This window comes from Lissotriton helveticus, chromosome 7, assembly GCF_964261635.1.
Source record: "Lissotriton helveticus chromosome 7, aLisHel1.1, whole genome shotgun sequence".
In the NCBI taxonomy this organism is placed as follows: domain Eukaryota; kingdom Metazoa; phylum Chordata; class Amphibia; order Caudata; family Salamandridae; genus Lissotriton; species Lissotriton helveticus.
Window position 1 is genome coordinate 1933428572 of NC_136068.1, and position 12837 is coordinate 1933441408.

The 12837-nt window shown below is 48.9% G+C and overlaps 1 protein-coding gene across 3 annotated transcripts in view; it reads left to right on the plus strand.

Annotated features, from left to right (window-relative positions):
- LOC144770942 (uncharacterized) overlaps positions 1–12837 on the plus strand; it is a 57415-nt gene that overhangs the window by 26030 nt on the left and 18548 nt on the right. The gene's annotated exons all lie outside the window — the stretch shown is intronic.

Below are 12837 nucleotides of genomic sequence, written 5' to 3' on the forward strand. Positions count from 1 at the left end.
AGACCAGGGCGGACATTTCAGAGCCCCAACCACAGTATTTTCACCAAAGCCCACCTGGCTGGTATAAGCGCCTCACCGCTCCCAGAACCGGGCAATTACGCCTCAGCATCAAGCCTCTCGTGCAGCGCAGCACTCAGCGCGGAATCCAGCCAACACAAGTCCAATCAACACAACTCCAGCTGGGATGCTGAACGCAGGGCCAGACCGTCTTACCCAAACGCACAGTGGCGAGAGGACATGTCAACAACCAACAACCTAGACCATAAAAACCTGCTTTCCCTCAACTCCTCTTTGGTTGACAACAACACCACCAACACTGCCCCAATTGCGAATCTTCAATTGGCAAATGAGAAAGAGCAGGAAAAAGACCACAACATCGGAGCAACTGACAGAGAGCAGGGAAAAGACCACAATACCGGAGCCTGGACCTCCCTTCTAAATACAATTCAGCTAGCTGTAGAAGCTATGCAATATCAATCAGACAAAATGGATCTTCAACTTAATCTCCTCAACACACTGGCAGTCTTTACTGCTGGGATTGACGAAAAGTTAGGTAACCTGAACACCCTGATACAAAGAGCACAAACAAAAACATACTTAAGCTGTAACTGCAATCAGGCAGTAGACAAACTAGCCACACTGCCTTCAATGCTAACAGATCTAATAGTGGACATAAAATCGCTGCACAAAGGCAAAGCCCTCAAGGAAACGGGCTCCACTAACCTCGCAGAAAGTAACATCAGCAGCAACCCACAGGACACAAACCCAATCGGCCACGAATCACTCGTAAACGAGGAACTTGCACAGAAGAGATCTGAGTCCCCAAAAAAACTTAACGCAAAACAACGACGACAACTAAAAAGAAAAGGTCGTAAGCAAAATCTGTCGCCAACCTCAACTAAACTCTTTCCTATATTCTCTGGCTTTACCAGGAAACGAATGGAGACTTCAAACACGGGCAACCCCGTTGAAGGGGAAATCCCAGCAGCTATCAGCCTAACCCAGCCGCAAAACACAACTAGCAGCCCTTTGCATCAGGAAGGACAGGGGCCCCAAGCCCAACCGGCTTCTAACTTACCTGGACACCTAGACACACACACAACAACTGCGACAAGTACTAGCCAGCACATACAGTCCGTTGCTTCTTTCGGAAAGCAGGAGCTAGTTACTGACGGCCAATTGACAGCCTTGACATCGCCTATCAGGGAAGCCTCCTATCGAACGGTCAATCCCTCCAAGTGCTCCGACCAGGTCCATCAAACTTCAACGGCAACAAAAACACCCACCCCACTGATCATCAAGGAGGGGGTAAATGTAAATGTAAATGTATGTAAATGTATAGGCATTTATATAGCGCACTACTTACCCGTAGGGTCCCAAGGCGCTTCGACCGCTGCGAAACCCTTCCTGGCTTCCCTGAGAGATGGTCCCTTAATGGGTATCTCCAGGGTGAGACCAGGCATCCCCGGCGGTCTGGTGGGGCCGTTAGTGAAGATGAGACAAGCTAATGCCCAGAGTTGCCGAGTGTGATCGCTGATCAGAGTGGGCACCGAGGCGAGAGAATTATCGAGTCCGCTGACCCTGGTCCAGAAACCTGCCGCGCCGGGAATCGAACCCTGGTCCCGGGCCGTCCTCTGCTCTCGGGTCTGCCGCCTCTAACCAGTGAGCCACACTACTTCACAATTAAGGGTAAGGGAAAGACCCACAGGCCATACGTCATGCCAATCGCAAGACGGTCAAACTAGGGCTACACTTATGACAACTGTAACTATCCACTCTGCCCACAGCCAATCTGAACAGTCAAAGACAATCTGGCCACAAGAGATGCAAACAACATTGAAGCAACCAACGCCAACCAAAGCACCAATCCACAGCTCCAACCCGCCAGGTGACGGCAGAAATCCAGCAGCGTATACTACTCCATCTGATCTTGGCGTAGCAGCACTCGCCCATGCTGCAAACGCAAAATGGAAGGCAGACGGTAGCAAAATGCATCTAACTGAGATCCTTGTCTTCCACCCGGAAAACATATCGAAAGGGCAGCAGGACGTGCTGAACAGAGGCAACATTCTCAAACTGATGAAATGCGTCCCCTCCTTGGGGGGCATAAACTCCAAAGATTTACTTTTGGTTGAATTCTTGCCCGCTCCGAATACAAGCAGCCAGGAGGCGACTAGGACGACCTGGTCCTCCAGCGACTTTGTTGACCTAATTGCATCAGAAGCAGCCCAATTTAAGAATTGGGATATTAAGCTTGTTCCTTTACAAAGACCAGCATACCCTTCGCCACTCCGCAGAAGTAACAGTGCTGCACCAGCGACGCAACAGACTAACCCCTGTAGCGTACTAAGGGGTGCGCTGGGAAGATCACCGACAAAAAGGGAGAACAGCACCTGGCAGCAACCACTGGACAGGCTGACAATGAAAACTGGCTTGGAGTCAGTGCTCACAACAGGGTGGCGCAAATCAGTCCCAAGGAATCATCAGCCTCGTACATCCATCACCGCCAACTCCAAGGGAAACAGTCCGGGGGAATGGGCAGAAGTAAGCACAAAGAAAGCATCTGACTCAAACCACGCACCAGTAAGAGGAACACTGTCCCGAACGATTTTCACATGCCCCGAAGAGGTATGACGCCCTCACCAACTGGGAGAAGACACCAGAGGAAGGGCGCCAGTCTTTGGCATCTGTTCTTGGAACATACATGGCCTAACCTCCAAAATGGATGACCTGGACTTCATAAAGTATATCTCACAATTTGACATTGTAATGCTGCAGGAAACCTGGCTTTCGAGCACAAAACACATCCCGGGTTTCACTTGTTTCTCAACAGCTGCGGCCAAAACCAACACATTTGGACATCGGTCAGGAGGGTTGGCAACATACGTATCAACCACATCAATACCCTCGGCAGCCCACCTGGCCTCATCAACATCCTCAACCTTATCCGTAAAGATCAAGTTACAGTTGGGCACCAAAGAAGAAGAAGTCTGCTTTGTTAATATATATGTACAACCCATAAACAGAGCCAAAGACTCAAGGATCATCTTGAACCAACTGGCGGAGCACGCCACCCAACTGGAGAAACCACTCCTCTTCGTGTCGGGGGACTTCAATCAAAATTTACTTGGCTCGCCACAAGACGACGATGCTCTGTCTCTCAATAAAATTTACAGCATACCAGCTCAAAGCTCCCCTCCAAACCGGAGAAAGCGCCAAAATAACACTCTTCTACAGGACTTAGAACATCAAAATCTCCGGGCACTAAACGGCAGATTTCTGACAGACTCCCCCCAGTAGCTTCCTTCTACTCTCACAGTGCCAGTTCCATCTTGGACTACACCTTTGCCATCCTGGCACTATTTCCATACATCCGGGAATTCAGAATGGGGGATCAGGGGGAAAGTGACCACCACCCCCAGAAAAGCCAGCTGACAGCAAGGACGCAAATAGCAATTAAACCAGACAACGCACTGGGGGAGATTTACACAATCAATCTAAGGAAAATCAAATGTTCGCCAACTAATACAACTGCCTTGGCTGCAACTGCCCTCCAATTGCACAAAACACATACATCAGATGTAGCCGGGCATATTTCCCACTGGGAGCAATACACAGACTTACTGGTAAACAAACTGGCAAGAAAGACAGCTCCTAAAGGCGACCACAAAACAGAGCATAGCGGAATAAGCATAAAGAAGGGACAAAGAACACAACTACGCTCACAAAAAAGAGCTGTAAATCTATCCTTACGGAGGCTAAGAGCAGCGCCCCAAAATGAACAACTCCGAGTCACACTGAAAAAACAAAGGGCTGAGCTCAAACATACAAAATGGGAAATAAAGAAAGACGCAGAAAACGAAGGCTGGGCAAAACTCTTATATGACTCCAAAAGCAACAATAGTGCCCGTTTTTGGCAATCAGTAAATAAGATCTTACGCCCGGATCATAATGACCTTGGTTCACACATTGGGGAAGAACAGTGGATCAACTACCTTGGCAGTCACTTCAACGACCCCTTGGGACAGACAGGGGTACAAAGTAGTACCAACGGAGAGCAATCACTTGCAACGACCATGTCAACGCCGACAAACCTGGGAGATCAACCCCAACCCAGTGATACTCTGGCACCATCAGTAGCCCAGCAAATAGTCCTAGTAAAAAAACAGATTAGTAAGGGCAGGAAAGAATGCGCCCAAAGGTCCCAATGGCATCCCGCCAGCCCTGTTCAAGGCGAAAGACACAGAATGGGCAACAATACTACAACCTTTATTCACAGAAGTCAGACTCCTAAACAGAATTCCAGGCTCCTGGAGAGGGTCGGCGATTGTCCCCATACACAAAAAGGGAGACAAAACGGCCCCCGATAATTATCGATTAATAGCCCGCATCGACAACGAGGCGAAATACTTTGCTGGAATAATCTTAGAAGAGATAGTGACATGGGCGGACTCAAAGCAGATTATACCATGGAACCAGACGGGTTTCCGGAAAAAAACCGGAACAACAACTAACATCTTGGCAATCTCGCTGACTATTGACGGAGCCAAAACAATAAAACTGCCGCTGCATCTGTGCTACATCGATTTCTCCGCAGCCTTTGATAATATCGAGAGAGGCATGCTGTGGCAGAAACTTGCACAATGGGGAATACCTCAACCACTTCTTAACATGCTGAAGTTACTCCACTATGATACCTGGGTGCAGGTGAAGTTGGGAAGCGGAACCCATCTGTCTTCCAAAGTTTGTACGACCAAAGGGCTAAAACAAGGGTGCGTGTTGGCCCCGACCTTGTTCAATCTGTTTATGGCAGATTTATCAGGCCGACTCGACACATGCAACTCCCACTCTCCGAGGCTGGGAGGAAAAACCCTAAGCAATCTATTATACCCGGATGACGTGGTGCTTCTTAGCCACACACATATCGGCCTCCAGAATTTGCTGATCGAAATGCATAGTTAAGCAACGGAAAACAACCTAAAAATCAACTTAAGTAAAACGCGTACGATGTCGATCAATACCAGGAACAAACATCAGAAGCCCTGGACTCTGGGGGCCCAAAAAATAGAGTCTTCACGCAAATATAAATACTTGGGACTTATCTTTGACACTGAAGGCTCATTTGTCCGGCAGATGGAGGAAACCAAAAGAAGAGGGGCCTCGATCGCGATTACACTGAAAAACTTAGCAAACCAACTATCGGGGCCGACTTTAACACCATACTTAAAAGTCATCCAGGCTAAACTGCTCCCTTCAATTTCCTACGGCAGTGAGGCATTACGAGGAAGAGACTCCAAGAACCTAGACAACATCCAGGTAAAAGCATACAGAACTCTGTTTTCACTTCCGTCCTACACCTCGCCTGCCCAAATAAGGCTTGAGTTTGGCTTAAAAAAACGAGCCCTTGCAAGACAAGGAGCTTTCATTATCTGCTGCCACAAACTCCGCTCAGCCCTCAAAGACACCTTAAACGCGACGCTGTGGCAAGACATACAAAGCAGGGATGAATCTCAGGCACGCTCCTATTTGAAGGCAGCCTTGGGGGCTGTCAAGGCATCCGCACTCTGGGTAAGGGACCAGTTCAAGCAGATAGGGACCAGCACGTGAAGGCAGGCTGTGCTTGCATGCTTGAACCCTGTAAACACAAAACTGAACTGCAGATACGTCAAATTTCTGACCACGATAGGGCAAAGTCTGCAAAATCTACAACTGGCAGCAACTTTTGGCTCTGGGACCTAATGGACGAACTTTGGGCCACAAAAAGTCTAGCCTGCCCTGGCTCAGGGAACACTGTCCGACAACTCCCCTCGGTTTCTCACCGCATGCCTTTTGACAAAGACGATTACACAGACTATATTCTCATCATATTTTAAGAAATTGTTTTAAATGTAACTAATGTACTGGTTTCAATTAACTATACATAATAAATGTACTTACTTACTTACTTCTTTGACCAGACTCAAAGGTCCTCTTACCGGGTGTCCATACAAAAGCTCAAAGGAGCTGAACCCTAGAGACTTCTGTGGCACCTCACGGTAAGCAAACAGCAGGCATGGCAAGAGGACTTCCCATTTACGCCTCATTGGTTCTTCAAGACCCATAATCATGCCTTTAAGGGTACGGTTAAATCTCTCAACCAACCCATTACCTTGAGGGTGGTAAGGAGTGGTGAACTTGTAGGTTACCCCACACTCCTTCCACAGAGACTTCATATAATTGGAAATGAAGTTGGTGCCCCGGTCTGACACCACCTCTCTGGGGAACCCTATTCGGGAGAAAACACCCATCAGTGCCCGTCCCACCACGGGGGCCGTCACTGTCCTGAGAGGGATGGCTTCCGGGTACCGTGTGGCATGGTCCACCAAGACCAGGTTGAACCTGTTGCCCAGGGCTGTCTTGGGGTCCAGGGGCCCAACAATGTCAATACCCACCCGGTCAAAGGGGGTACTGACCACTGGAAAAGGTTGGAGGGGAGCCTTCTGCTTCCGCCCGCTTTTCCCACTTGCCTGGCAAGTTTGACATGTTTTGCAATGGATATCTGTATCCCTTCGCATCTGAGGCCAATAAAAATGGGTGACAAGCCTGTCATAGGTCTTGTCCTGCCCCAGATGTCCAGCTAACGGAACGTCATGAGCCAAACCCAGTAGGAAGGCTCTGAAGCGCTGGGGTACCACCAGCACACGGGCTGACCCAGGCTCAGCAGCCTTAGGCTCGCTATACAGGAGATCGTTCTCCCAGTAGACCAAATGTGACCCTGACTGATCACCTGTTGTCTGGGCTGAGGCCTGCCGCCTCATACCCACAAGAGAAGGGCACACTTTTTGTTCAGCACAAAATTCTTCCCTGGAGGAACCACCATCCTGCTGCCAGTGGGTCAGCTCGGGCAGGTCTCCCAGTTCAGCAACTTGTTCCCCTGTGGGCTCCAGGGCATCCCCCTCAAGGTCTGCCTCCTCCTGGACCACGGGAACTATGGGGGACGGTTCCCCGCGCCCCCTGCCTCTTCTCTTCACAGCTGGGTCCTGGGCCATACTTTCAGGCTCCGGGACCCCATCAACACCCTTACTGGCTGTCATCGATCGAGTGGTTGCACACACCCACTCTGGCACACCCAACATTTTCAAATGTGTCTCTCGCTCCACCTTAGCCCAAGGGGAGTCTTCCAAATTATTGCCCAGGAGACAATCAACAGGCATGGCGGGCCTGACAGCAACTTGAAGAGTACCTGAAACTCCCCCCCATTCAAAGGGAACCTGAGCTACCTCACACTCTCTCTGGGAGTTGTCAGCAGCTATAACAGGGTAGAATGCATGAGGGACCACCTGCTCTCTGGACACCAAGTGACACTTGACAGCTGTCACACTCGCTCCGGTGTCTCTGAGATCTTCCACTCTATGGCCATTAATGGTCACCCACTGCCTATATTTATTAGTGTTACTAGGCAGAGGGGGTGGAGGGACCATTTCTATGTCTCCTAAAGAGACCAGGGACATCTCTGCGGGGCCCTTCCCACCAGGGGCAACCATCTCCTCCCCTCCCAGGGCTACACTTGCCAACTGACGGGGGGTGCACGTGGTGGTGCATTAGAGTTCTTCATGGGACACTGGGGATCATAAAAACGGTGTCCCACCTGCTTACAAGCGTAGCAGGTCATTGGGCCCCTATGAACAGGTTTACCTGTCGGGGCCTCTGACTTCTTCACTGGGGGAGGCTGGGAACCCTTCCCTTGGTTCCCTTGGGGATTACTTTGGGGCCCTTTCTGGAACTCCCTCTGTTTACCCTTGTCCCCCCCACTCTTCTGCTGGGGACCCTGCCCACCTTTGGCTGAGTCTCCCACTGGACCCTTGTGGACCCTGGTACTGACCCAGCGGTCCGCCTCCTCAGCAAGTTTTCTAGGGTTAGATATCTTGCTATCAATAAGGTGCTGGCGCAGCTCTGATAAACAGTTATTAGACAAGTGCTCCCAAGCAAACAAATCATAAAGCGCATCATAACTTTCCACTTTGCTGCCCTTTACCCAACCATCCATGGCTCTGCAAAAAAATGACACATATTCAACCCACGTAGTACCAGGCAATTTCCTACATTCTCTAAAGGCTTGTCTGTACTTTTCTGGGGTTAGGCCATACCTTAACATTAAAGCATCTTTCATATGAGTATAAGACATCCTATCCTCAACAGGCATCTCTAACAGGGTATCTCTCCCCTCATTCACAAAGCGACCCCACAACCCCGCTCCCCAATCCTTCTCAGGGACCCGGTGGGCCAACAATGCTAACTCATATGCTTTAAATCACTGGCCAATATCTTCATTCTTATGAAAATCTTTGATCACATCTTTCGGAAAATAAAACCTACTTTCTGCAGGCACAGATGGGATGCTGCCACCAGAGGGATTCAATTCTAAATTCTTAGCGTTGAGCTCCATTTCCCTCACCATTTTCTCACGCTCAAAAGCTATTTTTTCTCTTTTATAATCTAACCTTTTGATCTCCATATCAGATTCTCTCCTGCTTCTTGCATTTTCTAACTCCAACTGCCCTTCTATCTTAAGTTTTGCCATTTCTAACTGGTATGCTCGCTCCTTCGCCCTGTCTTCCAATTCTTCAGGAGAAAGACCTTTGGAGGAAAGACTGCTGCCGGGAGAGGACCCAGGCCCATTCACGGGCACCTCCTCTTCCCCTTCCCCTGATGGTACCACCACCGGAACAGAGGGATCTCTGGCCTCTAACCAGGCCTCCAATGCTTTGAGAACTTCCTCTTTGTTTTTGCAGCCTATGGTAGGAACTTTCAGTTGCTTGCAAAAATGGTCTAATTGCTTCCTCTTGTAATCTTTGATCTTGCTTCTATCAAATTCCTCCACAACAACAGGGGTAGTGACTCCGGCATCACTCATGGTCAAAACTGGCAGTTTTCAAAAACAAGCTCCAGGAAAGCGGAGAACAAAAATAGAATATCCAACCAAAATAGATTGTGGCTGCGCTATGGTCTGCTTTCACTATGTAGCGCACACTAATCCCTGCACATGGGTCATAAATGCAAAGTTCAAATCCTCACCACTGACCCACCAATGTTAGAAGCGGCTGTCTCTAGTTGGCAGAGGTATACACTTCTGACAAATAGGGACACACCTTTTCTAGTCAGGGCAAGGGGATCACACACTTAGATAACCCCTGCTCACCCCCTTGGTAGCTTGGCAAAGCAGACAGGCTTATCTCAGAGGCAGTGCGTTAAGCATTTATGACCACATACAGTAATAAAGTGAATACACTACAAATGGACACGACACAGTGGTATTATAAAAATAAGGATGTTTATATAAGGCTTAGCACAAGACCAAATAACGACAAAAATATACCACAATCTTAATAAATACTCTTGGAAGGAAAAATAATAGTTCAAGTACGGTTTCTTCTTAGCACAAAAGTCTTTAGTAACAAAAGCAACTCTTCTTCTTTAAATCTTTAAATCACAGTTCTTGGCAACAATGTAACCCCCACAGGAGTCACACGACGTCGAGGCAAAGTTAATCCAAAGGTTCGGCGTCGACCGCAAGGAGCGCTACGTCGAGCCCGGAGTCGAACAGACCCACACAACACAGTACCTTGGAAAAGTGAAGCACACGATGATCAGCGGCGTCGAGATGTCCGGCGTCGCGTCTTCGGCGTCGATCGGGCCTCGGAGTCGGGGCGATCTGCAGCGCGTCGACGGATGTCAGGCAGGAGCAGCGCTCACGGGTCGAAGCAGGATACGGCATCGTCGTCGATGTCGATGATGATGTTGCAAGAGTGAGCAGCGCTCACGGCGTCGAGAGGGCTCGGTGTCGAGGCGTCGGCAGCGGCGTCGCTACTGGCGTCGATCGGGCCCGGCGGCCGGCGTCGAAGGTGCGGGACACGGGAGCTGCACTCACGATGTCGAGCTGGATTCGGCGGCGTCCGTCGGCGTTGAGATTGCTGGATTCTTCAGAGGTGCTGGATTTTCAGGTTCCAGCAACAAGCACTTTTAGCAAATGATGAAGTCCTTTTAACCCTGTGACTTCAACAGGAGGCTGGCACTCTTCCAGCCCTTGGAGATTTCCTAGGCAAAGCTTGAGAGTACACACTCAGTTCCTCTCTCCTGGTTCCTTGGCAAAAATAAAGAAGTAACTGCAGGATTCCCCCAACAAACAGCACATTGGCAGAAGGGGTAGGCAAGTCCTTGGATCAGCAGGCTTCTTGTCCTTGGTTCAGGTTTCCTTGTCAGAAGTGATCTAAATTCTTTGGTTCAGGGGTCCTTCTCTTATACCCCTTTTTGGCTTTGATCCCTTTGTCCATGCAGGGGAATTTCCCCCCATCCTGGGTTTGTTGTGGGTGTTGCCAGGCCGAGGCACCTGGCCTATTCACTGTGCAGGGCAGAGTCTTCAGCCGCCCAGCAGGAAGTGGAGCCAGCATTGTCACTGGCAGGGCAGGCTATCAGGAGCTACTCTTCCCCTACTCTCAATGCAAATGCCCCACTCACCCCACACTGACTCATTCAGACCTCTGGAGCCACCCAGCTCCTGTCACACGCACACCAAACCAGCAGAGACCGGTAGACAGTTAGACAAGAAAATAGCCACTTTCTAAAAGTGCTATTTTCAAACACAGAGTCCAAAAACCATCCACCCAAACGGATGCGTTATTAAACCCTGAGTTCAGGGACACCAAACTCGACATTGCACCATGCTCCCCGAGCCCGCGAGGATTATACCATTAATAATCCTGGCAGCCCATTCTAACTGATGGAGAGCAGGTAACCTTACAATAGTGAAAAACGAATATGGCTGTAATTCACTATTAGGACATGCCAACCTCATCAGGCTTGTCCTACCTTATGCTTACAATGCACCCTGCCCTTGGGCCTACCATAGGGGTGACTAACATGAAGTTAAGGGAAGGTTTAGGGACTGGCAAGTAGGTGTACTTGCGCAGCCCGTGTGACAGTACCAGACTGCACGTAGGTCTAGCAATGGCAGACCTTTAGACATACTTCTACTAGGCCGCTCTTGTGGGTGGCACAACACGTGCTGCAAGCCCACTAGCAGCATTTGTATTTACAAGCCCTGGCACTCCTGGTGCACTCTACTAGGGACTGACAGTAAACTAAATAAGCCAAACATGGAATCCAATCAATACATTTCACATAGGGAGCACTTGCACTGTGGCACTGATCAGCAGTGGCACAGTGCCCAAAGCAACATTCCAGCAAAAACATCATAAACAGAGGAGGCAAACAGAAAAAATGGAGGAGAGACTCATGCCAATGATGCCAGGTCTAAGAGTTGATGTACAGAGGAGCACAAGCTTTCAAGTCGAGCCTTCACCACTACACTGTTTACTGGTATATGTTAAAAAACCGAAGGGGCGCAAGATGGCTTACAAACTATTGCGGCTGCTTCTGGTGTTCGTAAAACACAGAACTGCCATAACATGGATGGGTCAAAGCGCACCCATAGTTGAAGCAGGGCACCGGGATGTGAGCGAGTGGACACCAGCTTGAAGTGGCCTGTATGAAATTAAGAAGAAGGGACGAGAAGCTGGAAGATGACCTTAGGGAGTGGAGAGAGTTGTGTGCTGCATTTGTGAACTCCAACTTGGATGACAGTGACCCGCATGAGTGTGATACTAGTGCAAGCACGTCTGCAGGGGAAAATGAAGAATAACCCTGGACGGTGCAGCACAAGGTTCCACAATTTATTCATAGGTGTTTAGCAGAGGAGGAGATGCGAATGGGACAGCAGTCTGTTGAAGCCAAAAGGCCACGAGTCAGAGTGGCTGATGCTTGAACCTATAATTCTGTGGACCGTCCTCCGACCTCAGTTACTCTTACTGCCATTATTGGCAAAGAGATCTACCATCAATCAATGCTGGAAATAAAGGGATACTTTTCCTGCATACCCTGGGAACCTGTGCTATCAAAACCTGTGCCTTCAACCAGAGAATGTTTACTAGTTTATGAGCAAATATGATTAAGCTCTTGTGAAAGGGCTTTTTGTAATAGAATTTTGTACTTATTGGAATATGAGATTTTGCAGTACATCAGGCTGCCTGGTGAGTCTGAAGCCACAGGAAAGGGAACGGAGAATAGGATTAAGCTAAACCTGATATAGGCACACAGACTTTAGTAACAGCATCTGTGTAGATGCTTCGGTGGTTACACATATAATCGAATGCTAGACACATAGCTTGGAGGCTGGAGCACAAATGTATGTGCAGGGCACCATTGCCATTGAAAGACCTGGTTCAGATGTACTTCCTTAGCCCTGGCATCCACCTGTTCTCTCCTGTTATGGCCGGTGTGTGGGCATGGGCGTCCGCAGAAATTTTTCCAGGGGGGGGGCAACATTTTACTTCATCACCATCCTCCGACATGATTAAGCACGAGTATTAAATAAATAAAGTTGCATCACAAACACACACTGCGCCTCCTCTCAAGTTTTGCCTAACCAACTGAAACCGTGACCCCTAATACATAGCATAGCATTCCTCTATGTACCTATATTTCACAGAGCCAGAGATGTACTTTAACAAAAATAGGCATCTTCCCCAATTAAATAAACAATTTATCATACCGACACTTTGAGGATACCAAACATAAGCAAAACATGCCGAAATCTGACTGCTATTTTAAGCAACATTTTGTATTTAAAAGGTGTAAACCAACTCCAAAAAGCAAGAACGTCAATGTCCATTGCTTAAATCCTTACAAAACATAAGGACAGCAAAGCAGAGCATACCTGCGGTTCTTGTGTTGCAGGATTCGTGGAGATTGAGCGAATGACCACCCGCTCAGGGAAGAGCTTGAGGGGAGGAGGCGGAGGGT